Raw genomic sequence first — 25,063 nt, forward strand, 5'->3', positions numbered from 1 at the left:
ACGTCGAAACATTTTACAAAAAAGCAAAGCACGAAGTGTTATAAAAAGTGAACGAAAAGTGAAGTGAAGTGAGTTTATTCGTTTTACAACATATTTTATATAACATGCTCTATCAGTTTGTTACCTCAAATTTGCCTTTTATTTAAATTTTCTTACATAATTTTCATAATATATTCATAAAGTAATATTGAATATATAATACAATTCTATAGACCTACTACGAGAAACAGATCTTAAAAACAGCAACACTAGTAAAGTAGAAGCGTTCTTCAAGCCTAAATCCAAATATGATACAGTGCTGAAAAAGTAGGATTACTATATCATAACAAGCAAAATGTATCTTCATAATCTATGTGCTACTAGCGATTTTCCACATGTTCAACGAGATATGCAGTACAGAGGACGTATAAATGTGTTTCTTTATTTTTGTTGAGTCACAAATCAGAATATTGAGTATGTTATTTTCCCGCGGATTGTAAAATCATAAATTGTTAAAGTGTCACGGCTCATTTTATTATCGTAACATCTGTTCAAAATTTGTCAATGCGACCTGGAGATTACGGTAGTGAATATGCAACAATCGAATGCCCCAGCGAGAAGGGCTCGGTCATTATATTTATTCTTATCGTGAGTTCGATAACAAAATATCGAGTTTAACAGTCGTATACAGAGCTCGATCATTCTGGATTATAGCCTCTACGTCTACGATTCCTTTTTGCTTTTGGCATTTCATCTACATTGTAATAACAGTTTTGACAAATGATACGGTCGAAGATATTTTAATAAGCGTGTTGGAGTAATTGGTAACAGTAAGTGAGTAATTATCCATACACCTCCGGGTGATAGGCAGGAAGTTCGCCATCCCAAGGACCGTAGAGTTCCTCTCCTTGTTCTTGTTCATAAAAAACGATGCCCGTACTGTATATAATAGGAAAAGTTTTCATTATTAACGTGTTGCTTTTGTTTGTTGTGTTTGGTCCGCCTGTTTGAATGCTCGTCACTATCTATTGCGAGCGCGTTAATTTTAATTTATTTATATGTATTGACCATGGCATTCCTTTTACTTCGATTTCAATATTATGGTACTTGAAAATATTGGGAACTTTATGAGGTTCTGTATATCCGTTTGAGATTTCCCTCTACTAAGTTCTTTCATTAAATGTAACAAATCTACCATTTTGAAATTTTGTTTATTGATCCGTCTGTTGTAATATTCCTTAGATTTTATTTTCGATTTTATCAGTGAGGTGGTAGGACGTGTACGGTGCCAAAGAAATACTCCGCGGATTGATTTAACAATGAGTTTATTAATTATACGTGGAAGACCTGATAGTTTTACCAGCACGCGTTACCTGGGCCGTACTGGTATTGTTCTTCGCATACTCACCGTTTACTCGACTTCACTGATCAGTTGTATCTCTCTGCGTCTCTCTAGCCTTTCCTCGTTGCCATTCATATAGGATACCGAGGTGCCTGAAACAGAATGTTTTCTTCTGGGATAGGGAATCAGTTTCCTTTATCGAAAGCACTTGCGCTTTATTGTAAATCATAGGGTCTATTCTTTGACGACGTCCTGACCTCGGACGTCACATTTCACAGGCCAGTACGTGCGCTTGAGCCCTGGAACTTTCTTTATGGCCATGAACCGCTACAGTAGGAATTTTAAGGGAGCACTTGGTCAATAGATCCTGTATGGTCAGGACATATTTGTTTCCTTTTTGTGTTCTCGATGATGTAACCTAGACGTCCAGTAATAATTTTCTTCCCTTTGTCATCTTTCAATATCCCCGCTACGCACGTGTTCGTAACCGTCTGCTATTTTGGTTATATACGCCTTCTTCCGATTATTTTACGGAAGGACCAAAGGGATATCGGTGGGCCATTAGGCCTATTGAAGTTTCCCGACACTTTCGGCCCGTCGGCACCTACGCTTTATCGCGACACTGTATGTGTTTCGTCGGCCTTTCGTAAACAGTATTCCGGCGATGCTATAATATGTATCAAAGAAACCGTTGGAGAGAGAATTGTTCTTTGCGCTACAGATCTTCGAAAAAGCGTACATCGAAAAAGCGTAATCTCATACATTTTTATTATAAATTAAAAATTTCTCGTCTCGTAACTTGATAGATTGATCGTGGGAAAATTAACGGATCGACTCAAAATGTGTGTTACTTATCACGTAGTCTCGATATTCTACGACAATTAATGGACGAATGTAACATTTAAACACAATAACGATTTCGTCAAATTCCATCGGCATCAGTTCTACCCCATCAACACCTTTGGTAGCCGAAGTTATGCACAAGTAACTAACTAAACACCACCCTTAAACAACCAAAATCAAAACAACAACAATAACGACGCTGCAGTCAACAAAAATATGTGAGCAAAATGCAGTACTCAGACAACAAACACAACAAATTACAGTCATGCTACAACTACTTACAAACATGTTAAGTAAAAAATAGAAATGCCAACGCCCTGGCCGCGCTGAGTGCACTCGTTCCCGTCAGATCACGAAAGTTAAGTAGCGCCGGACACGGAGAGTACTTGGATGGGTGATCGCCTGGGAACTCCGTGTGGCGTTGGCGAAGCGCGCTAGGCCCGCCGCGCCCCTCGGTGAGGTTCAGGCTTGGTGCGCTCACGTCCACCAGCAATTCACCACTTAATAAACATATCAATCACCGCTAAAAGCACTAACGATCGCAAACTAGTTTATCACTACCGGCATCAAGACCTCCTTCGCATGACGTTAGACCATCCTCGAATTAACCCTATCTCTTGAAGTAAGTACTACCTCCTTATATATCAATAGTTAACCATTAAATAAATTAAATCAGTAAGTAAGCAACCCACTTAATATCACAACCTCTTAAAGTAAGTACATCCCTTATAATACTATAGACAAAAACCAAACTCCATACTTTTATATCACTAGTCAATTATTAAAACATAATAACTATACCTAATACATAGTCACCTATTATAGTAAAATAGCCTAATATATAATAAATCTCATAGTACCATATTAATAGTACATTAATAAATAAAATATATATTATATGATAATGAGGTCCACTTACTAAATGATCATTCAAATCTACTTTCAGATATCGAAAAATCTCGCTCACCTAGCACTACGCCAGCCAAGGCTTACCTCTCAAGTAAGAATAAGTACGTAAAGCAACTAAGTACATCCTGCATACATGCTTACAACGAAGTAATAATTAATAATACACACAAACATTGATAGATATATGGAAAGTTAAAGCCTTATTCTCTAGTCAATTATTAATAACACAATTTAATCGTACAACTCTAAAATCAAAAGTCGATTATAATAACAGTATCCTAATAAATAAGTAAAAATACTCTACACTCCATAATACCTACTCAATGTCAATTAATATAATAATATAATTAAAATAAACTCCTCTTCGCAGGATAATTCTTCATTCTACTTTCTAAGATCAGCTCCTTCTTTGCTCCTCAACACATTCATCACCCAATTCTCTGCCTCGTAGGAGCACGCACTTATTAGAAGTAAGTACATCATTCCTAGTACATCTATTTGAATAGACAAAATAAATATAAAGCATAAAGCGTAACATAACAATCACATAGTCAAAATCAAACAAGAGAATATAATAATCCTCTTAACAAAACTAACTCGAGGCCTGCTTACAGGCATCAAAACCTCCTTCGCTAGACACATGCCATCATCAATTTATCACTATCACTCAAAGTAAGTACCTCATATACATAAATACATAAAATATAAATTTATTGTCATTATATAGTAAGTAGAATCAAACATATATGTCGGAGATGAAAGGACACCGGAGCCTTCCCTCTGGAACTTCGGGAAAATCCGTAAAATTGTAATTAAAGTTTACAGTCGTAATTAAACAATCTGCTGTCATCCTGCCCAATTGTACTTGTTTGCGATTTGTGATAATAAACTTGGGCTCAAGGCGACCACCAGTCGCCGAACGTAGCCGCGGTCAACGGGACGGGCGCTTCGCCTAACAAAGGTGTGGAGTTATAGTATGACCCTCATTAAAAGAAATACCAATAGAGGTACGTGACAGTAAAACATTCCAACGGTTCCTTCGGACAATGAATACCCGATGTTGAGGCACGTACACAGCACAAATCCAGTTAGCCCGAGGACCCGCTACAAAACCTGGGTTTTTCCGGCAATTAAGATTTTCCAAACGGACAGACAGTCTTTGTCCCAAACTGACCAATTGACAGCGACGTCAATTTCCCTTACTTTCGGAACGAGGGCTATCCTCGACAAATCCGATGGTCTCGTGTCCTTAGACACACCCCATCATAGTTTTCCTCTGTGGCATCATTGAAACGAAAATTCATTCTTTCCTGAGATCCCACCGACGAAGGGAGCAGCGCCTGACGATCAGTGAGTTTGAGTTAGAGCAAGTATATCTTTCATCCCGTTGACCGTGGATTCGTCATCGGACCTAAGACCAACGTCACTAACATCACAAGTGCCCAACCACCGCTGTTGATTGTCGAATCGGTAATGTCCATACTCGTAGCATCAGGCCGTATCTTCGTTATCACACAACGATGGCCAACTCCAAGGGAGGTCTATCAAACGCCCACAACCCTGTTCCTGACTGTTCTCCGACATATAAAAACTAAATATAAACTAACTCTCTCTACAAATCAAGTAACAATGGTCCATTATTAAAATGAGCATAGATATCCTAGCGAGATCCACTTCATGAATAATAATTCAAAGTCAATTTTTAGATATCAAAAACCTCGTTCCCTAAACACTACGCAAGCCAAGACTTACCTCTCAAGTAAGTACATTAGTAAAAGCAAGTAAGTACCTCCTTCATATATGCTTACAACCAAGTAATAATTAATAAAACACATAAACATTGATAGATATATGGAGAGTTAAAAACCTCCTTCTGTAGTCGATATTAGTAAACAATTAATCGTATAAACTCTATAGTCAATTACAATAAACTATCTGCTGTTAAATAGGTAAAAAACGCTAAACTTCATCGTACCTGCACAATGTTTATTGCCATAATAATAATATTACTATTATAAAATTAATATAACTTTAATATAATTTAATATAAAACTCCACTTCTCAGGATATCCTGTTCTACCTCCTAAAATCGAAACCTTCTTCACACATCACCGCACTTCGCCCAAGTCTTACCTCGTAGGGGTACACACCTATTAAGAGTAAGTACATCCTTTCCTATTGACATGTCGAGTCACGATCCGAGTCCGGGCTCGAGTCGCTATCACGGTGAGGACTTGGGGTAGGTAATGATTCTTCACTGAAGCTATCCATCTTCTTAGACCACGGAAGTGACTTTTATTGACACAAACAAAAAGGTTACAGAGTTGACGCAAACTGACGATGATCACACACTTGCAACACTAGTGACAATGGTCTTAGGTTCACTAACAAATACGCAGCCAACGGGATGGTAGGTGTACGTACTCTATGTCAGATTCTTTGGTGATATTCACTGACCGTAAGGTGTCAACCTTTTCGTCGATGAGATCGCAGCGAGAGAGTGAGTTTCCGTCCCGATGATGCCACAAAGAAGAACTATAATGGGGTGTGTCTAAGGACACGAGATCATCGGATTCGTCGAGAAAAGCCTTCGTTCAGAAAGTAAGGAAAATTGGCATTGCTGCTAATTGGTCAATCTCCCTATCGGTGGTTAGAAAAAGATGCTAGCCGCCCTCGAGGGAAAGTTGCTAGTGGGAGACGCCGCTCGTTGAAAAATAGGTCTCCTCTATTTTCCCGTAGTTGGGACAAAGACTGTTTGTCTGTTTGAAGGACTTTAGTTAGCTAAATCTTAAGATTTGTAACGGGCCCTCAGGCTAGCTGAACATGTACTGCGGAGACGCATCGACATCTGGCAATCATCTTACTCGAAGAATAGGGTCTGCGTGTGGCGAGTTACGGGACAGAGACCGTTGGAATGTTTATTGCCGTGTGTTACAACTATTTAATTTTTAAAGAGAGCTATACAATTACTCCATGTCTTTGTTAGACAAAGCGTTCATCCCGTGACCGCGGCTACGTTCGGCGACTAGCTGTCGCCTCGAGCACAAGCTCACTATCATAACTCTCAAACAATTACAATCGGATTGAATAACTACAATTGTTTAATTCCAGCTATAGTAGACTCTAGGTTACAATGTTGCGAGATTATCCAAAATTCCAAAGGCTCCGGTGTTCTTTCATCTCCGACATATATTACACTCCGAAGACCTCGATAACCCTCTTGTACGCACGCTTGTTGTCAACCGACCCCACCAGATTCTTCTAACAGCTTCGAATCGTCTTTGTCTCAACTGATACCTGGACGCCCTCTGACGCTTACACACACATTCACATGTACAGTGTAAATGTATCATCTACCTAACAGTAGTAAAATTTATTGTACGAATCCAAAATAGTGAGGGTTCAGAGTGCTATAATAAAAAAGATATCGAGCGCTAATTTGGAAAGGTTTTTATGCTGAGGTTTTAGTCCCCCTGTAGGGATTATCCCCGAGTGTATATCAGAGACGGCTATTCCGTTACTATCTGGTTATTGTATCGATAGCTGTGGCATGCAGTATGTTTTGTCCACCCTATTACTGCTTCTCAACATGTGACATTACTGAGCGTGTGACACTAGCGCATCCGATACCAGGCGGGCCCGTCAGCCTCGCGGTAGACGCATCCGATTACGCCATAGGAGCAGTACTACAACAACGCGTAAACGACAAATGGCAGTCGTTAAGATTTGTTACAAAATCCTTGACCTCCGCGCAGCGAAAAAATATAGAGCATATGACCGCAAACTTCTTGCTCTGTACACCGCAGTTAAACGCTTTAGAAACCCCTCATGTGCGCGTTCAATCAATATCTACACAAATGTTCACCGCGACAATTTCGCCATCTTGACTACATTGGACAGTTCACGACCGACATCTGATACATTAAAGGTTTGGACAATAATGTAGCCGACGCTCTATCTCGCATCGAAGCGATAGGGAAATCTGTGGACCATAAAACTCTCGCCGCAGCGCAAGAAAACGACACCGAGCTGCGCAACATCATCAAGTCCGATACATCCGCATTACAATTAAGGAAGATACGTTTTCCTGATTACGACGTATCAGGCGATATTGTACGACCGTTTGTATTGAAACCCTTGCGGCACAGCGTATATAATTCGCTCCAGGGACTTTCCCATCCTGGGATACGCGCCACGCAAAACCTGGAGACGACGCATTTCGTCCGACCGTCAATAAACAAAATGGTCGAAACTGGTCACGACAATGCCTGGCAGCCTATGGTCCACGTACCGTCATTCCGGTCCTCAATAAACCTAAGGACCCACCATAAACCTTAACTTTTTAATTTAACTGTTAGCACATGTTTTCAAGTTAATGTGCTTATCCGGAAGGATTTTCTAATCCTATAAGTGTTTCGGTTTATGGCTGGTTCTTAGACAAGTCGTCAGGTTTATTAGACGCTATTCAAAATTACGGAGAGAGCGGGTAGTCACCTAATGGGAAAAACGAATGTTTGTCTAACGACAAAGCTGGTTTTTCCCATGAACAAGGTCACCCATGAGCCACGTTGGTAGGAGGCTTCTTCCTCATACCTTTATGCATTAACGTGGGTTATAATCAAGCCGCATCGCGGACCGTTACCCTCACTTTTCATAACGAAAAGTGTGAACAACGAATCCCCTTCCTTCGTTCAAAAAATACCTACAAACCGAGCTTTCCTCCGTAATTACATGAGAGCGGAAGTTCAGTTAACTCTCCATTCTAACATACCCAACATCTCAAGACTTCGTCGACGACAACATATCTACCAGGACGCGAGCTCTGTCTTTAGATCAATCATCGTCTCTACACTGATTCTCTCATCTAAGAGCAATCCATTTATTCTTCACTTACCTCTTACGCATCGGCGTTATTATCTTGTGTAAAGTTGTTGGAAATACATACTTTATAACCCTGTTAATCGCAGCGTTATACAACCTCAACCACCCCTATTATCTCAATGGAAATCAGGGGATCGATCTGTTCGCGGCATCGATTATTACAATCGTAACGGGAATTTACGACTTCCGTTGACGCATTTCCTAGCAAAAGCGTCTCCCCACGACTGGTCGAAAATACAGTATGCTTGTGCGAATTTCAACAAAATTGCAATGGGTTACAATGGATTACAAAGGGGGAGGGAAGTGCAATGAATTATTACGATAAATTGTAAGGGGTGTGAAGTGGGATGAGGTGATAGGAGAATTGGTGTGAGTGGAATAGTATTAAGTGAATATCAGGGTGTATGATACATGGCTCCATCAAGCGGTGGTATTAGGCGGGGGGGGGCGGTGTATCGCTCACACCAATTCCCGGGCCCCTTTCAATCGCAGCTGGGGCGGTCATCGTGGAGGTTTTAGTCGGCTGGAGTCCGGCACTACCACGCCGCTTTTCCCCAGAAGCGACCTGGTGTCAGTGCGGATTTCCTCCACGTTAATAAAAAAAAAAGGGTGTATATTACAAGGGAGTCGACGTGGATTATGATCGAGTGAGTGAGTTACAATATGTTTGGGTATAATTAAATGGTAATATCTTCGCTGAACAAAAATAAATGGAATAATTGGAGGATCTAATGTTAAATGTGAGAGAAACAAGAAGTGTAATGCTCGATAATCGTGGCGTGATGAGTCATAGATGAACAATATCAAAGAATATAAGGCAATAAATTATTGAATTATTGAATTAAAATATGAAGAGGAGTTGGTAAAGTCGAGTATCTATAGAAAATGCAATTACGAATCTCAATTTAAATGATAAAACTTTAAAAGGAAATAAAATTAGAATTGAATTAGGAGAAGCCAGAGTTCAATAAAATATAATAAAGAGTGGTAATATAATGAAGGAGTATTACGTAGAATACTACATAATATAATTGAAGAACTATATAAATATAAAGTTTTAAGAAGAAATTTATTTTCAACCTTAAGTAATTTAAATACAATAGCTTAGGATAAATATGTTTGGAACTATAATGACTCATCAGATAAAGTCAGTTCATAATGGAAAACAGTGAAAGAATTAGAGAGTGGAATTAGAAAGAAAGGAATTAATAGGAAACAGTAGATAATTTAAAAAGTAATAAATTAATGTATATAACGTATTAGTAAATGTTTAATATGCGTGAGTACGTTGTTGTAGATAATTCGAAAGGACGTTGGTTGTTCGCATTTATTGATGAGTTATTATAGCTTCATAACTACAAATTAATTAATTAATTAATTACAAACTATTAAATTAATGGTTAAGAATGGAAAGATTAAAAACGCCTTTAATAACAATAACTCATCACGCTAAGTCTGTTTATCGTGTTTTGTTTTTGTTTTAGTCGTTATTTATTTTACTTTTAATTGAATAACGAGAATGGTTTTGTATTAATTTTCAACGCAACAGTATTTAATATTGGCTTCGAGATGATAATTAATATAATAGATTTAAATGGTAAGATTATGAAGTATGATAGAGAATGCAATTGCACACGATGGAACACAATAATACACTAACACTGCCCTTTGGGTGGCTTCGACACGATTAATACCTGCTGGATTGGCACATGAATATTAGTAGATCGATGAATTGAAGAAGATACATGTGGGTGGTAGCATTGGGGCAAGGTGAGGTTTTCTTGTCACTAGGGTCAACTGTGAGTTGATGGGATAGGGGAAATGCAAATGCAAATGCTTATATGCAATGGAGTGTAGGAAGTAGGGCTCACATAATAATTTGAACGACGTGATGAGACGCGCACGTGTCATACGGTTGCCAATAGGTAAGCGGGCCCCTTCTTTAGGGGCTTTATGATACATTAAGGAGTGGTGCCATCTACATGTATGAAGTGAAGTATTATTCAATATGAAATGGTATGTGTCAATCTGGCTAAGTGGGCCACCTGGTGGCAATGGTTAATTAGGAAAGCTTAGTAACATGTACCGAGGGACATCTATGCAGGAGGGCTCGATGTATGCTGTTACAGTGGAAACCTCATGTACCTCCGAATTAAAAAGGGTTTATCCTCCGATGAGCAAGAAAAATCATAATTATTGGCGGAGTGAACAGTCGATGAAGTTAAGAAAGGAGGTGATGACGACGAGAAGAAGAGCTAGAGAGCAATGGCGAGAGGAACTGGAGACGCGGCACAGTGGATTTAGGAGTTGCGGAAAAAGAAGAGGCAGATGAGGAAACTGATTCGAACCAACAAGGAGAAGGGTTGAAAGGAGTTCTGTGCCTCGTTGGGCAGGGATCCATAGCGAAGGGCGTACAGGGCTATCATGACGTAGCTTTTCTTAACGAGACCGAGGGGAAATATAAGTAGAACCCACGGGAGTATTAGTGTCAGCGAGGGCTTGATCACGAAGGAAGCGCTACTGGATGCCGGAGCTGAGATGAACCGGAATAAAGCGGTTGGTGTAGATGGCATACCAGGAACGGTGGTAAAAGAAATTGAAGGTTGCAAAATTACGTGTTGAACAGTGTTATCAACTGAGCACGAAGAAATTCGTTTTTCTTGAAAATGAAGCTTTATATGGAAAGATCTTATTCCACATTTTTCTCTTATTTTTGCACGTCGAATAACTTCCCTCTGCTTAATCGGTAACTAACCAAATTTACATGTTTCAAACAGATTTCCAAGATCAATTTTCTCGAAAACAAAGCCTGTTATTCTTTATATCTTTCTTGTTTTTCTTCGTACAAAACTGTTTTTCGTTTGTTCCTATTACTTGACCGGATCTTATGTTTCACATATTCTAACATACTCTATTCATATAAAAATTCGTAGTATAATAATCGTTACTTTCGATATTAAAATCATTATTAAATATTCGTTTAATTAATCTTAAAATTGTGATACAATCATAAAAAGCTACCAAAAGAATGATGTCTAGATTTTACAAGCATGCCACAAAATATATATGTCGGAGATGAAAGGACACCGGAGCCTTCCTTTGGAATTCATCGGAAAACCCTCAATATTTTAGCCTCTATAACTTAACTCGATTACAATTGTTCGAGATTTGTGATAATGAGCTTGGGCTCGTGGCGACAACCAGTCGCCGAACGTAGCAGCGGTCAAGGGATGAACGCTTTGCCTGACAAAAGTATGAGGTAATAGTATAGTTCTCCTTAAAAAGAAATAGTTGTAGCGGTACTCGACAGTAAATATTCCAACGGTTTCTGTCCCGTGGCTCGCCACACGCAGACCCTATTCTCCGGGTGCGACGATTACCAGACGTCGATGCATCTACACAGTACATGTTCAGCTAGCTTGAGGACCTGTTATAAATCTTAAGATTTAGTTAACTAGTTAAGTTCTTCAAACAGACAAACAGTCTTTATCCTAACAGTCCCTAAATCTCTAACACCTACTGCGGGAAGATACGGGAAATCTGTTTTCCTCAAGGACGACGCTTCCCGCTAGCAACTTTCTCTCGAGGGCGGTTAGCATCCTTCTTCAACCATCAACATAGAAATTAACCAATTAACAGCGACGTTCATTTCCCTCACTTTCCTAAGGAAAACTTTCCTTAACGAATCCGATTATCTCGTACCCTTAGTCACACCTCCGCAGCGTCATCGTCACAGAAGGACAGTTCCTCTACGTTCCTTGAGTAGTCATCATCTTAATTTATATCGCGCACTTTGCTCAATCGCCACCTTAACTCATCGTCTATCAGTTGTAACCGAGAATTGCGAATCGTCAAGTGTAATCGCGAGTTCTACGCAAAGTGTCGAAAGAGAGAATTGTTGATAAATATACTGTTTAAATATCTCCGAGTGTTTTTTTTTTGGCATCTATTACGTCCTACACACTTCAAATTCACAAGACATGATCCGTTAATTTCGTGATTTCCTGTGTTTTCTACGTGACACTATCTTCCATTATTGTGTGGAAGAGAAATCGGATGATATTAATAACTTAAAAAGAAAGAAACAAAATCAAGAGAACATGGTAGTCGCCAAAAGAATAACAATTGAAAAGTTACAAGAAGTACCAAAGATAAAAAACGAAACAGAGAAAAACGAACGTGTGTTGAACGAACAGGAGAAGAAAAGATTAAACTGAAATATACCAAACCTTCCAAACAAGATTTGAGATATGCGCTTAACAATGTTAATAATGGTGACGATAACGAGCGGAAGCCAAGGATATTTAACTCTCCTCCAGCCTAAAGAGTCATCTAGCGATTGTGAAGAAAAGCCAAAACTGAGAAATAAGAAATTAAGTGCCGCTGAACGTTGAGAACAGAAAACACAGAAGGAACGTGAAGTTCGTCAAAGAGAAGAAGCGCTCGTCAATAACCAGTTATCAAATTCTGTAGATCAGTTCGACAGATTAGTTTTAGCTAATCCAGACAGTTCAATAGTATGGCTACAGTATACGGCATACCGTTTACAAGCAACAGAAATAGAGAAAGTAAGAACAGTCGCGACAAGAGCGGTGTAAACGACTAATTTCAGGGAACAGAAGGAAAAATTAAACGTTTGGAAGGCTTAGTTGAATTTAGAATCGAAATTTGGAATTCCTGACTCATTAAATGATGTTTCTCAAGAGGCAGTGAGGTCTAACGGTTCACTGAAAATATACAGTCACATGTTGGCTGTTCGTGTCGTGGCTGGCAGGCAGATGGAATTAGAAAAAACAATTAATACCATGATTGGGAAGTTTAAACATATTCCCGAGACATGATTTAATAGTGGAGAAGGATTATTAAAAATCGAGGCACATTATGCAGAGAGCATTGCAATCTTTGCCAGTATCCGAACGTAACAAGTACTTTCTCCAGGACACCCCCAAAATTTCATTTATGAAGTAAGCACACTATGAAATTAGAAATATCAACCCTTTTTGGTTATTATTATCGCACAACTTGTCTTTTACATAGTATTTCTTTTCGAAAGCAAATCTTACCATGCAAATAGGCGCAATAATTTATTCTGTGGAACTTAATGAAATATATCGTTTTATTTTAGAATGAACAGTATAAGACAGATCTATCTTCAAAATTCTTCAACAGTCTCTGATTTTTTTGCTTCACAAGCTGCAGGCAACTGATCCTAAACCAGATGGAGGAATCAGCTACACCGGGGCAATAAGCAACGAGGCAACCCACGCGCGAATACATCACGAATCAAGAACATTATATCCAGAGATGAATAAACCATAGACCTATGGTACGATCCATATTTTTATGTCCATAGTCTATGACTACATTTATGAAAAAGTAGACGGTGACCGCGCGGATTTTGATTTAGCTTCTCAATTTTGGCTACTAACTATTAAAAATTTGTAGTTCGTCCAAAAATTCAAATCGTGTCTCTCTTCAAATTGATCGATGATACACTTCATACAGAGCATCACATAAATGAATCGGTAGAGATCTCGAGTCGAAACAATATAAATCTACATTATTTAATGTCTTCATGATGCAGCATGGATTACCTCAAAAAATATGTTTAAGAAGATAGACGCAAAACATAATAACCACGAACGGGAAGTACAAAAACGAAGACTTCTTGGACAAGGGTATTTACCTGGGTACCTACAAAACCAAATTGTACAATTTCAGGCACAATTCAAATGTCGCCGAGACCTCTGAAGAAGTCAATAGCGCGGACATGGTTGTAACGATCGATTAGCTAAAACTACTGCTGCACAATGGAGCAGTTGCGTCCCAAACGTACTAAAAGATTTTTGATTAGACATATTCCTGTTTTTGTCATTACAGAATAATCAATAAAAAGGACGCACTTGAGATCAGAGAAATTGTAAATATGTCAATTTATTATTACTTTTTTCATTTTTATCTGTATCAATATTAATAGTATTTTGTATATGTGGTAGAAAACTTTACATAACTGGACTGTTTTAGGTATTGTGTAATTAAGGTTGTATTTTCAATCAATCGCGGGGAGACGTAATCGCGCGGAAACACATCAGCGGGAGTCGTAAATTCCCGTTACGATTATAATAATCGACGTCGCGAATAGATCGATCTCCTGATTTCCGTTAAGATAATAGAGGTGGTTGAGGTGATATAGCGCTGCGATTAACAGGATTATAAACTATATATTTTCAACAAATTGATACAACGAACTTACGCCGTTGCGTATGATATATGTCGTAGACGACGATTTGGCGTATGAAGATGCGATACACATGCACAGTATTCTTTGGTAATACAGCAAGGCCCTTACAGTTGAGTTTCTTGTTGTAGTTGACGTAGCAATAGAGGAGACTGATGTTCCGATCTCATGCAATTACGGAGGAAAGCTCGGTGTGGGTGTGTTTTCTTGAACGAAGAAAGCGGATTCGTTTCTCACACTTTTCGTTAATAAGGTGAGAGTAACGATATGTGATGCCTATTGGTTTCAGTCATGTTAATGAGTGGTGAGAGGAGAAGGAAACCTCCTACCAACCTTGCTAGAGGGTGTCATTGTTTACAAAAAATCCGGAAAAAGCCGGATTTTCCGTTAGATAAATATCCACTTTTTCCGTTAGGTCACTGCCCGCAGTCTCCGTAATTTTTAAGAGCGCCTAATAAGCCTAAGGACCTTTCCAATAACCCTCTATAAACCGAAAACCTTTCTAGGCTTAAAAAGTCCTCCAGGACAAAAGGATTAACTTAAAACATGTGTTAAAATAATGACGTTAAAAAGTTAAAGTTTTATGGTGGGGCCTTAGATTTATTGAGGGCCTGTTTAATGGTGCTTGGGTTTTGACGGTCCGACAATGAAGGACGTCGCACGGATCATCTTGCGCCACGTAACATAGGTTTTGCTCACGTGATGTAATGAAATATGTGTCAAAATGTTTTATTATTTTTAATCATTTTGTACACTGCTTCTCTACATATTCTACAGCCATTTCTTGAACACGAGTCATGTCTTCCTCAGTACCATGCTGCTCTTCAAAATTTTTTTTATTATTTATTTATTTAAATTTTTACAATTTGTCCAGTAGGACATTTGGTAAAATATTATAGCGGTATACTAATATAACATGTGGGTGACTACCCCCAGCGGGGTACCATTATCGTGTTTGTTAGGTTATGTCCTTGTGAGATCTGTTAGGTGTTTCCTTTTTAATCTTCTTTTTATGCTTGATGTGTCGACCGTTTCCGCTGCCAGCCGGTTTGGGTGCGTTGTATTTGTTTGGGTATTCTTTCTCTGTACCTTCTTGCACTTCTGTTAATCTCCTCCTTGACCATTGGTATTCCCAGGTCTTTCCGAATGTTCTCGTTTCTAACGTACCATGGCGCGTTTACTATTGTTCTGAGTATTTTAGATTGCGTTGCCTCTATTTTGGTTATATGGCTCATTGCTGCTGTTCCCCATAGTGCTATTCCGTACGTCCAGATTGATTTTATGACCATTTTATATATTTTTAGTTTGTTTTCTATGCTTAGTTTGGATTTTCGACTTGTTAGCCAGTACATTTGTCTCCTTGCCATCTGTATTTTGTCTGTTGTTGCTTTAATATGCTGTTTCCATGTGAGTCGTGTATCTAAGTGGAGTCTTAAGTATTTGACTTGCCTTGTTTGTATTATGTGTGTGCCATTTAGTACAATGTTTGGTGGTTTCTGTTTTCGCAGTGTGAATGTAATATGGTTGCATTTATCGGGGTTTGCTTTTATTTGTTTATCTTGCAGCCACTTTTCTATTTTTGTGATATGTTCTTGTAGTAATTTGACTGCTGTTTCTGGGTTAGTGTGCCTGACTAGTATAGCTGTGTCGTCCGTGAGTGTCAGTATTTTGCTATTGGTAGTTGTTGGTATGTTTTGTCTATAGTATTGATCCTAAGACGCTTCCTCGCGGAACCCCTGCCTTTATGTCTTTAACTTCAGAGTATGTGTCCTTGATTTTTATTACGAAGGTTCTGCTGCTTAAGTAAGATTTTATTAATTGGTATATTTGCTCCGGAAATTGTTTCCTGATTGTTTGTAGTAGGCTTTCGTGGTTTATTTTGTCAAATGCTTTATCTATGTCCATAGAGAGGGCTGTACAGTATTGTTTGTTTTCTAATGCTAGTATTATTTCTTTAATGAGCCTGTGCATTTGCTCTATAGTGGAGTGTATGTTTCTGAATCGAAATTGGTGATCTGGTATTAATTTTTCCTTCTATATTATTGGTTTTATGCGGTTGCATATTATTTCCTCTGGTATTTTGGAAAACACAGGAAGTAATGATATTGGTCTGTAAGATGCAGTTTGGTGTGGTTCTTTGCCTGGTTTAGGTAACATTATGTCCTGTGCTAGTTTCCACAGTTTAGGAAAGTATTGGATTCTTAGTATTTGACTTGCCTTGTTTGTATTATGTGTGTGCCATTTAGTACAATGTTTGGTGGTTTCTGTTTTCGCAGTGTGAATGTAATATGGTTGCATTTATCGGGGTTTGCTTTAATTTGTTTTGCTTGAAGCCACTTTTCTATTTTTGCGATATGTTCTTGTAGTAGTGTAACTGCTGTTGCAGGGTTAGTGTGCCTGACTAGTACAGCTGTGTCATCCGCGAATGTCAGTATTTTGCTATTGTTAGTTGTTGGTATGTTGGCCGTGTATGATGTGTATAAAATTGGTCCTAGGACGCTTCCTTGCGGAACTCCTGCCTTGATTTCTTTAACTTCAGAGTATGTGTCTTTGATTTTTACTATGAAGCTTCTTAAGTATGATTTGATTAATTGGTATCTCTGCTCCGGGAACTGTTTCCTGATTGATTGAAGTAGGCTAGTGTGGTTTATTTTATCGAATGCTTTTTCGATATCCATAAAGAGTGCCGTGCAGTATTGTTTTGTTTCCAGCGCCTGTAAGATTTCATTGACGAGTCTGTGCGCTGGTTCTATTGTGGAGTGTTTGTTTCTGAATCCGAATTGGTGATCCGGTATTAGTTGATTCTTCTCTATTATGGGGTTTATCCCCAAATAGTAAACTATTTTCTCTAGTATCTTAGAGAACATCGGAAGTAGTGAGATTGGTCGGTAGGATTTGATTTCGTGTGGGTCCTTGCCTGGTTTGGGTATCATTATGATTTGTGCCAGTTTCCAAGTTTTTGAAAAGTATTGTATTCTTAGTATTGCGTTAACTATTATTGTGATTTGTCTTATTGCTTTTGGCGGAAGGTTTTTTAAGATTTTGCCGTTAATTAGGTCGATTCCTGGTGCTTAATTATTTTTTGTTTTCTCAATTATGTTTCTGATTTCTTGTGCTGTTGCTTTGGGTATGGTGTAGTGATTGTCAGTTGGTGTACTAGTAGTTAGCGCGTCCTCGTCCGTATGGCTATTGTGGTTGCTGTTGTTGATGTTGTGTGGGGTGAATGTGTTGCATAGGTGGTTGGAAAATTCTTCAGCTTGCTCTTCGTTGCTTCTTGCCCATTCTTCTGGTTGCTGGTACCAGTTTTATTGTCTTCTTTATTTTTTTTGTGGCTTTCCATAGGGAGTAGTTGTAGTTCTCGTGAGCAGATAGTGACTCGATGAACTTTGTGAACTCGTTGTTATTGTGCTCTTTTATTTTGTCTTTTATTTCTTTTGTGAGTTTGTTTAGGTGTTTTTTGTTTTCTTTTGTTCTTTGTTTTTGCCATTTTGCTTTCGCTTTTCTTTTTTCTCTAATTTTTTCGAGGATGTCTAGTGGAACTGTTTTTGTTTGTCTGTTGGTTGTTTCAGGTATAGTGGTTGCCCTTGCTGCTTCTTGGATAGTTTCTGTGAATGTTGTTACTGCTTGATCGATGTGTTCAGGTGTTTTCAGTGGGATGTTGCAGCTGATTTTGCTCTCTATTATTTCTTTGAATATTTGCCATTTGGTGGTTTTATTGCATAGCTTCTCTGTGCTGCTGTAAAGTATTGCTTTGTTTCTGTATTCAATTATTATGGGCGTATGGTCGGAGGTAAGCTCGAGGCTGGGTGCTATGTTTAGTTTATTTGCGTTTAGTCCCTTTGTAACTGCAAAGTCTAGCAGGTCAGGTATTTTGCTCAGGTCTGTCGGCCAGTATGTCGGTCTTCCTGTGGATAATATATTGAGGTTATTGTTTCTAATGTATTTTTCCAAGGTTCTACCTCGAGGTGTAGTGATTCTTGATCCCCATAGTGTGTGCTTTGAATTGTAGTCTCCCGCTGCAATATACTTGTCACCTAAGTGTCGAAAGTACTCTTCCCACATTTGCGTTGTAGTTTTGTGTCGCGGCGGTACGTATACTGCTGACAACTGCAGTTGGTTGCTGTTAGTCTGTACGGTAACGGTGGTTGCTTGTATATGTTCCTTACTGACCTGACTGTGTAGGTGATGTTTAATGTTTTTTATTACTACTGCCATCCCTCCGTGTGCTTTCCCTGGAGGATGCTTGGTGTCGCATATGGTGTAGTGCGGTATTTTTATATAGCTTTTCATTGTGAGGTGTGTTTCTGAAACGAGTAGTATATCGATGTTGTTGCTATACAGGAATGTTTTAGTTTCTAGGGCCCTTTGTTGTAGGCCGTTAGAGTTCCAGGTTGCTATTTTAAGCGTGTCTATTTTTATTTTTTGCTCATCACGTTAGTAAGTAATTGTAACATGTCTGTTATCTGCTGTGTTTGCTGTCTGAGGAGTTCGTTTTGTTCGCTTATCATTTTTGTGAGTATTTCGGTGTTTTTTATGGAATGTTTTATTAACTCTTTGATTTCTGTAGCGTCGTTGCTGTGGTTGTTCTATTCTTGATTATCTAGGGGTGACGACCGGTTGACTATTTGCGCGTAGCTTCGGTTTTTGACGGTATTGGTGTTAGTGTGGTTATTGTTCATTACATGCTGTGTATTTGGTGCTGACATAGATTCTGTGTTTCTTGTTGCGTGTGGAAATTGTTGTGTGTCCTGTTTCGAATCGGCGGGAAGAGTTTGCTTTGTAGTTGTTTTCTGACTACGCAGCCTTTGTAGCTGGCTTGTGTTCGCCGGGCTTCTGTTGCAGTAGTTTTTTGTGTGTCCGTATTGTTGACACCGCATGCATTGTGGTATATCTTTTCTATGTCTGGGTGGCTCGACTGTGATTATTGTGTTTGAGATTTTTTTAATTTCAAATTTTTCTTTGTTGTTGCTTTTCGGTTCTAACTCTATTAGGAATAGCGGTAGTGGTTGCTTAGTGTCAAATCTGGCTAAATTGTTGATCGTTCTTACCTGGTGTCCGATCTTGGCCAATTCCTCGCATATTTTGTTTGTATTTGTTTTGGAGTGTAGACCTCTGATTACTGCTTTGCAGCTGTTGTCGGATTTGGGTTGGTAAGTGTGATACCCAGCGTTTTCTTCCTTTAGCGCTTTAGTTACTTTTCTGTAGGTTTCTGGGGTATTAGTTTGTACTTTTACCTGGTCCAGTTTGAGCTGTTTGATAGTGCAGTTTTCTTTTCCTGCCGTGCTGTTTAGCAGATCAATGAGGGGGTCTATTATTTTTGCGTCTATGTAGATTGGTGGTGGCTTGGGAGTGAGTGTTCTTGGTTTTTCTGTAGGGTCTGTGTCCATCTCTTCTGTCAGTGAGCTGAAGGAGTTTTGTGTAGGAATTTCTTGTAGCCATTGTTGACTTTCTGTTTCTGTGGTCCTCCTATCGTTTGTGTTTGTGTTTATTTTTCTTTTTTTGCTGGGAGTTACAGTTCTCCAACTTTCGTTATGTTGTGGTAGATCCTTGTTAGTATTGCTCTTTACGTCGTCTTCTTGTATTATTTCCATTTCTATTTCTTTTGTATTTGCGCAGTCCTGTACTTCTCTTGTTGTTTTAATTGGGCTCTGTTGGTCTACTGCCCTGCTTATAGTGTATGTTTCTCCTTTGTTTAGTATTCTTATTGATGGTACTTTTTCCATCCTCGATTGGTTCTGTTGCTCTACTCTTGTCGCACAATGTCTGAGGCACTATGTTTTACGTACGCATAGCTCGACTGCTCGGGCAGAACTCGTTCTTCAAAATTGATGAACTTTTTAAAGAGGATCTTTACCTTTCTAGGCGGTAATGCCTGAACAACTGCTCTCTCTAGAACTTTCCTGTAAATACAAATTATTAGAAGATAAATTCTGTATGAAATTAAAAAGACAAAATATAGTTGAAAAAATATTTTTACCTTGCTATATCAGTATCATTAGATTTAACTAGAGAATCGACATAACAAGACCATATATCCACCTGTTTCGGATAAGAACTTAGAATTTGCTCAAACAGAGTTACTGCTCTCTCTTTATTTCTGTAGTGTACATACGTTCAGATGCTGGCAAAGATTGGAATGCTCTCTGCATAATATACCTCGATTTGTCCCTCAAACCCATTTTTAGCAACCCTTCTCCACAATTAAATCACATCTCGGGAATACAGTTAAATTTTCCAATCATGGTATTAATTGTTTTCTCTAGTTCCATCTGCCTGCTAGCCTCGACATGAACAGTCAACATGTGACTGTATACTTTCAGTGAATCGTTAGACTTCACTGCCTCTTGAAAAACATCATTCAGTGCTTTAGGAAATCCGAATTTAGACTCCAAATTCAACCAAGCCTTCCAAACGTTTAATTTTTCCTTCTGTTCCCTGAAATTAATCGTTTTCACCGCTCTTCTTGCAACTGCTCTTGCTTTCTCGATTTCTGTTGTTTGTAAATGATATTCCATATACTGTAACCATACTATTGAACTGTCTAGACTAGCTAAAACTAATCTGTCGAACTGATGTACAGAATTTGGTAACTGGTTATTGGCGAGTGCTTCTTCTCTTTGACGTATTTCACGTTTCTCCTGTCTTTTTTGTTCTCGACGTTCAGCGGCACATAATTTCTTATTTCTCAGATTTGGTTTTTCTTCTACTTCATCTTCACTATCGCAAGATGACTCTTTATCCTGAAGGAGAGTTGAGTCAGCATATTTCAAATCTTCTTCGGAAGCTTTGGTATCTTCCAGTTTAATCTTTTCTTCTCCTGTTTGTTCAACACACATTCTCTTTGAATATTCCTTTTCTAAATCTTTCTCTGGTTTTTCTCTGTTTCGTTTCCCTTTGTTTTTCATGTTTCGTCTTCCCGTAACTTTTCAATTTTTATTTTTTTGGCGAGTGCCACGTACTCTTGATTTTGCTTCTTTCTTTTTAAGTTATTATTATCATCCGATTTCTCTCTCACACAACACTTCTTTTCAAATGCAGATTTTATGACGCTGAGAGGCATAATATCGGATTTTTTGAAATTTAATGAGGTGTAACATTTAATTTTAGAATGAATAGTATAAGGTGTTAGATCTGGCAGTAAACTATTTATGTGACGACGTACAGGTATCGCAGCTAAAGTTCCGTTGCCAATACCTTGAAGGAGCATCAGGATAAACCAATTTGTCACCATTAAGATTCTACCACGTAGCAATTTACCGTCAGGAAATTGTATTTGCTTATTTTGTTTGGCACTTATTTTGGCACTTATGCATTATTAACGATAACGTGGTCGATTGGACAAGCTCGTGTACGTAATTTTTCCATATAATCGTCCCAGAAATTTTGTCCCCTATTTTTTTATTCTCAGAGTAATGATTCTTAGACACTATACCTAGCAAGTTATTCTGCAATTGAACAACCAACCAATCAGGCGTAATTTTTTCAATCTCTCCAGTAACTCTCTGCCCTAATTTGACAGATGCAATGGGTCTGTTTTTGTAATATGAATTCCTTGAAAGTTCTACTAATTTATTAAAATACAGGATCAATGGATTCAATGTATATTTTCTTTAGCGGTAATGTTAGTCTTAATTGTTGTTCTTTCCTGTTAATAGAAAATATTTTTGCCAATAAAATTTGGTTTATGTGCAGTAGATTAAAATTACTAACGTTACTATGGGACACATATCCAAATGGCGTATATTCTGCAACTGGAAAAATAAGTCTTATACCAGTCTTATACCCATATCCTTGATCGTACAAGGTATACAGTCTCCTATTTTCAGTTTTTCAAAATTCCTGTACCTTCCTTGAGTTGCAAAAGTCCTAGTTAAAATTAAATTAGGTACTGTAGCAAATAGAAGAGCTGAAAGTGTATGACCAGGAACATATTTTGATGCTAGTAGAGCTGCAATCTCCATACAAGGTGACATGTGACCATCTAGTAAAAATCCTGTACTAACAGTTTGTCCTTTATATCTACTGACTCTTAAATATAATCCCTGAGCGGATGATTCTATTATTGTGCCCTCTACTTCTTCACCAATATCGAATGTTGCTTCTTCAACTTTTATGTCTTGATTAGCCACATTTAGAACTACTTTTCCCGAATCTGTGTTCACTGTTTGAATTTTTACCAAAATTGTTTGTCCAGCTGAATAGTTTCAATTTACGTTAGATGTTTCCAGCTCGAGGGCAGTATGTGGAATCCAACCTTTGACATCCCCGAAAAACTTTACCAATATTCCACGCTTATGTATTTGAACGATAGTTGCGTGGTGTTTCGAGTCAATTTTCGCGTCTTGTATGTTTCCTAAAATGGGCAAGTCACTCGTTATTAAAGACCTTTTCAAAGTGAGATATACTTTTTTCGGCCTATATAAAGGAACAAGACTCTTGCTTCTACTTCTTTGTCGACTTTCAGCTTTTGTAAGGGACTTAGATCTTCGTCAGATATATGATCTGGTGGAATTTGAACGTTAAATTTACCAAGTTGTACATTAACGAAATCATTCAGTTTATCAATATTTGTAATCTTTACATTTACCACGTCGCCAGGTTTAAATGTTATATAGTAAATGACAACGTACATATTTTATAAACTGGCACATACAATCGTTTAGTGTAATGGTCGGGGTATCTACGTGTACTCTCTAAGTCACAAGTTAAGTAATTGCGAAGGCATATTAAGTTGAGTTATAAGTTTCAATTCCAACGAAGTAAGAACCTAATCCTTCTCATTCGCGCAAGCGAGAGAGCGGGAATCAAAGACTAATGTAAAATAATGCCTAGCATAATGCTAATACCACGTACCATATAGTTGCTGAAACTTTTATGCTACATACATAGACATAAACATAAATTGTTTCAATATAAATATTAATAATAAATATTAATTGAATGAATATAGATAACAATGACCACTATAGGTTTCATATATGAAGTATTAGACCGAACGAGGTATGAAATATACAAGATATAGTACTCCTTATAACATTTATAATAAAACAATCGTCTGCTCAGATTTAATTTTTTCAATTTATAAAAATATGAATTTACACAAACACTCGCACTTTACTTATCATTACTTCCACAACAACGTTCTCTTTCTAAAGTTCAGATTTCCGTAACTGCAGATAAACGTGACACCCACATAGGCACGCATCATTTTTTTGTATTCTGCTACAATAGCACTTGCTACAGTTCTGCTCGTAAAGAAATCTGACAGGCGTGTAATAGACAAAAAATCATTTATCAATAAGAGGAAGCAGTCGCGAGCGAGTCAGTTATAATTCGAGTTTCACGAGTTATTAACGGTAATTAAAGGAGTTATACGAGTTATCGAGTCATATGCGAGCAATCATACACTGTTTTTACGAATACGTTTGTACGAGCGTCTCTCGACAGTACTTATATTTGTCGGAGATGAAAGAACACCGGAGCTTTTGGAATTTTGGATAATCCCGCAACATTGTAACCTAGAGTCTACTATAGCTGTAATTAAACAATTGTAGTTGTTCAATCCGATTGTAATTGTTTGAGATTAGTGATAGTGAGCTTTGGCTCGAGGCGACAGTCCGTCGCCTAACGTAGTCGCGGCCAAGGGATGAACGCTTTGTCTAACAAAGATATGGAGTAATTCTATAGCCCTCCTTAAAAGAAATATTTGTGACGGCACGCGACGGTAAACATTCCAACGGTCTCTGTCCTGTAGCTCATCACACGCAGAGCCTATTCTCCGAGTAAGATTATTGCCAGATGTCGATGCGTCTCCGCAGTACATGTTCGGCTAGCCTGAAGGCCCGTTATAAATCTTAAGATTTAGTCAACTAAAGTCCTTCAAACAGACAAACAGTCTTTGTCCCACCTACGGGAAAATAGGGGAGACCTATTTTTCAACGAGCGGCGTCTCCCACTAGCAACTTTCCCTCGAGGGCGGCTAGCATCTTTTTCTAACCACCGATATGGAGATTGACCAATTAGCAGCAACGCCAATTTCCCTTACTTTCTGAACGAAGGCTTTTCTCGACGAATCCGATGATCTCGTGTCCTTAGACACACCCCATTATAGTTTTCCTCTGTGGCATCATCAGGACGGGAAAGTCATTCTCGCTCGCGATTTCATCGATGAAAAGAGTAACCCTTTACGACCAGTGAATATTACGCGTCCAACTTAGATTTTGTGAGCACGTTCATCTATCATCCCGTCGACCGCGGAATCGTTATTGAACCTAGGATCATTGTCATTAGTTTCTCGAGTACCTAACTACCACGGTTACTTGTCCGGTTCTATAATAATCGTATTTGCACTTGTCAATGTCTTCTCTATTGCATAACGACAACGTTTAACCCAAACGAAGATTCGTTTCACGCCCCTAACCCTAATTCTAATGTAAACCCGACATATATATATATATATATATATATATATATATATATATATATGTATATATATATATATGTATATATATATATATAATTAATTAAAAAGGGGGAAATATAATTCTGTAATATCGTAGAATAGCTTTGATTGAAGATCGGCTGAAATTAGAAAACACCGTGTACGTCGTCTTTTTGTAGTTTGTTTACATCCAAGAGCGCCTAGTAACAGTGACGCGAGAAAAGATAAACAGCGTCAAAACAGAAGTACGGTTTCATATTTCAAGGAGTGGCAATCGAGAGGCCAGAGCATGTGAGCCGGAAAGTGTGTGCGTGGCGTGGCGTGTGCGTGTGCGTGTGCGTGTGCGTGTGCGTGTGCGTGCGCGCGCGCGCGCGCGCGCGCGCGCGTGTGTGTGTGTGTGTGTGTGTGTGTGTGTGTGTGTGTGTGTGTG

General features: G+C 38.5%; 2 long non-coding RNA genes and 2 pseudogenes across 2 annotated transcripts; 2 read left to right on the plus strand and 2 right to left on the minus strand.

Annotated features, from left to right (window-relative positions):
• Positions 1-184: 184 nt before the first annotated feature.
• LOC143304237 (uncharacterized) lies at positions 185-2,580 on the minus strand. Its single transcript, XR_013060934.1, has 3 exons — positions 2,447-2,580; positions 1,388-1,473; positions 185-918 (listed from the first exon to the last, which is right to left on the minus strand). It is a non-coding gene; the product is annotated as an uncharacterized LOC143304237 (long non-coding RNA).
• LOC143304243 (5S ribosomal RNA) lies at positions 2,473-2,591 on the plus strand (annotated as a pseudogene).
• Positions 2,592-2,673: 82 nt separating this feature from the next.
• Positions 2,674-3,962, plus strand: LOC143304238 (uncharacterized). The gene is made up of 4 exons (XR_013060935.1): positions 2,674-2,786; positions 3,111-3,174; positions 3,444-3,543; positions 3,688-3,962. It is a non-coding gene; the product is annotated as an uncharacterized LOC143304238 (long non-coding RNA).
• A 15,973-nt stretch (positions 3,963-19,935) lies between these two features.
• Positions 19,936-23,049, minus strand: LOC117162256 (rRNA biogenesis protein RRP5-like; annotated as a pseudogene).
• Positions 23,050-25,063: the final 2,014 nt, after the last annotated feature.

The sequence above is a fragment of the Bombus vancouverensis genome, unplaced genomic scaffold (assembly GCF_051014615.1).
Source record: "Bombus vancouverensis nearcticus unplaced genomic scaffold, iyBomVanc1_principal scaffold0027, whole genome shotgun sequence".
NCBI lineage: Eukaryota > Metazoa > Arthropoda > Insecta > Hymenoptera > Apidae > Bombus > Bombus vancouverensis.